This window comes from Apium graveolens, chromosome 3 (genome assembly GCF_009905375.1).
Source record: "Apium graveolens cultivar Ventura chromosome 3, ASM990537v1, whole genome shotgun sequence".
In the NCBI taxonomy this organism is placed as follows: Eukaryota; Viridiplantae; Streptophyta; class Magnoliopsida; order Apiales; family Apiaceae; genus Apium; species Apium graveolens.
The window spans coordinates 258,169,353-258,172,811 of record NC_133649.1 but is presented as its reverse complement, the minus strand read 5'-3'; the positions used below and the strand labels follow the sequence as shown (position 1 = coordinate 258,172,811).

The 3,459-nt window shown below is 39.7% G+C and overlaps 1 non-coding gene across 1 annotated transcript; it reads left to right on the top strand.

Moving 5' to 3' along the window:
• The first annotated feature begins 2,545 nt into the window (after positions 1 to 2,545).
• On the top strand, positions 2,546 to 2,652 carry LOC141716021 (small nucleolar RNA R71). The gene has a single exon (XR_012572756.1). It is a non-coding gene; the product is annotated as a small nucleolar RNA R71 (small nucleolar RNA).
• Positions 2,653 to 3,459: the final 807 nt, after the last annotated feature.

Here is a 3,459-nt window from a genome sequence, read left to right as displayed (position 1 = left end):
ATTATACTCGGGAGCCTCGCCTCCCGGTTTAGAAATATGTTCACCTTTTATCCCCTATACTAAGGGTAAACTCAAATACCGTTTATCTCTAGCATAGGTATTATGCAACTATAAGCATTTGAACCAACAGATATATAAATCAAGAATATGAAACAGGCATGCATATATACCATATCACATGCTACAATATATCGCAAGAATTTGCTAATAACCAATATGCATTTATCGCAAGATCATGCATATACACATATACATCACAACAACAGTTATACGGGTAGAAAACTTGCCTGAGCGACTTGGGGTGATAAAAGGCTCGGGACGAGTCTGGTAACCTATAAACAACCAGTAAGTTGGAATTAAACCAAAGTCACTTGTAAATCTATTCTTTAACTAACTTAGACTCTAACGCTTGTTTTGCGCTTACTGATTTGCTTAAGTCACCCGGGTACCCTCGGCTCCACCATTTTTAATAATTTAATCCTTTACGAGTTTTAAGGCGATTCCTTCGCGAGTGTCTTACCAACTGCCTAACACACTTACCATAAATGTTTCATACATTAATTAACCCTTTTCGGTCTTTAACCTATGTTTCAAAGTAAGGCGAGGGGAAAAGTTTCGTTCGCGAAACGCCGTTACTTGAAACGGTCGTTTCTCCTAAACCGTGCATCGGAATCGAACGAACTACATATCAAAACGAAGCTTGTCACATGAGCTATCTAAACATGGCAGTGGTCATAATCTAGCAGGGGGTTCTCGGGTCCTAATGTTATGCACAAAAACAGTCCAAAGAAAATCGGACGTTACGACGGCTATGTTTACGCGATTACCAATGTTTAAACTACTCCAATTAACCATCAACCAACTCATAACCATCAATACAACAAAAATTCAACTAAACCATACCACATCAGTCCATAATCTCCAAGATTTTCAACTCAAACAACCACAATCAAGACCTATGAACTATAATCAAGCTTCAATTACCAAAACACTTCCAAATCAAACCAAACTACTAATAATCACAATCCATGCTTCTCATTTCACAACACCAACCATTAAACTTACTAACAAATAAAGTAAAGGCTAGGGTTTGAAGTTTATACCTTCCTTGGGAGGTGTTAAGTTGCTAGGAAGCCTTAGGGAGCCTCCTACAAGCTTGATCTTTCCAAAGAAATCAAGAACACAAAGTTAGGCTTTGAAGTTTCTAAAAGTCCGATTTAAAGAACTGTAAAAATGAGGGTCTTACCATGATTATTTGGACGAGAATTGTGAACAATAGTTGTAGGCCATCTCAATACCTTTCCAATGAGCTATAGAACACAATATTTGAGTGAGAAATGAAGGAGATACAGCAGTTTTAGTGTTCTGGTTCTGTTTTGGCCGAGAGCATGAAGAACAATGCCTTGGTTTCTTTTTGATTTTGATGAAAAATGATTTGCTTGGCTTGGTTGGTTTGATTTTTGTGTTTGTTTTAGTAAATTACCTAGTTGCCCTTGATTTTGTGTGGTTAAAAAGCCACCACATCTCCTTCCTTCCCATGTCATGCTTGTGTCATCCTCATGATGTCATCCTCCCCTCCTTGTCCTCTTTCTATTGGTTGGATGACATCATCCCCACTAATCCCCTTGATTAACTTCCTAATCGTTTGCCTAATGACCGTTGATCTGTTGTACGGTTCGCTTAACTTTCGTTTTCGTTTATCGTTTGAGGGATCATACCCGGGATCTTATTACTTAGGTTCCCTTAACCTTTCTCAATATATTGTATTCCTTTTTATGATCCTCTGTTATAATCCTTTAATTTAAATCCTTTTATCCTGTTACCTTATACTCAATTCTTTCCGTATCTATTGGATTTCCGGGAAAAATCAAAGTGTTCGGATTTGGATTCTGACGATCTTTACATACACTTATATCCCATATAAAGTACTAATAAAATCTCAGAATATCCATATCAGAACCCCTACATAGTGTGGCATGAAAAGTTTTCTCATTCAGCAAAAACACTATTCATAAGGGTTTCAAAAATTTCCAAAAATTGGGGTTATTACAGTTTACTCACTCCTTGCTGATATGGTGGCTGAATAGCATTCTGATTATTCCCCCAGCTGAAATTTGGATGATTTCTGTTGTTAGGATGATAGGTTGCTGGCACAAGCTGTTGTTGTCACTGATAATTATTCACATACTGAACAGATTCATTGACAAGAGAACACTGATCCGTAGTATGAGAACCTGCACAAAGCTCACAAACCATAGCTATTTGATTAACTCCATACGTAGCCAAAGAATCAACCTTCATTGATAGCGCTTGGAGCTGGGCTGCAATGGCAGTGGCTGCATCAACTTCCAGAATACCTGCTACCTTGCCTGACGTCATCCTCTGAGTTGGGTTTTGATGCTCATTTGCAGCCATCGTCTCTATAAGATTATACGCCTCAGTATAGCTTTTAGCCCATAAGGCGCCTCCAGCTGCTGCATCGAGCATGGGCCGAGATTGAGCCCCCAAACCATTATAGAAACCAGTGATCACCATCCAATCCGGCATTCCATGATGTGGACATTTTCTCAACATTTCCTTGTAGCATTCCCAAGCCTCGCACATAGACTCCGTAGGTTGCTGCGCAAACTGAGTAAGAGCACTCCTCATAGCAGCAGTCTTTGCCATCGGATAAAACTTCACCAGAAACTTTTGCGCAAGATCTTGCCACGTAGTGATGGACCCAGCTGGTTCAGAATGTAACCAGTCTTTAGCCTTGTTCCTTAGTGAGAATGGGAAAAGCCTCAACTTGATAGCCTCATCAGTCACGCCATTATACTTAAAAGTGCTGCAGATCTTGACAAAATTCCTTATGTGCATGTTGGGATCTTCAGTTGCCGTTCCTCCAAAAGAAACAGAATTCTGCACCATCTGAATAGTGCCCGGCTTGATTTCAAAGGTGTTAGCTTGAATAGCCGGATGAAGGATGCTTGACTGAATGTCATCAATTTTAGGCCGAGAAAAATCCATAAGAGCTGGATCAGCTTGAACAATACGATCTCCCATGTTTACTGGTTCTTTCTGCTCAGTTCCTGAATCCGAATCCTCAAAATCTAACTTCTCCGGAATATCAAGAACTTCGTCTGTCTCCTCAGCTGTATCTAAAGTCCTCTTGCGAGCACGAGAACGAGTTTGCATAAACGCTTGCTAAAGTACCTGAAACACAACCGAAAAAAAAGAAGAAAAAAATAAGTAACTACTACGTCCTAATCACTGAGTCCTAATGACTAATGATGGTAAGTACATAAACTAAACAAATACGCCGAGTCCCCGGCAGCGGTGCCAAAAACTTGTTAGGGCGAAAACACGCGCTAATATTCACGCAAGTATACGCGTTCACAAGTAATATAGAATACTTTCTAGTTCGTTCCCTCAGAGACTCAGACTAAATTATTGTCTAATTAAACTCACTCACCAATG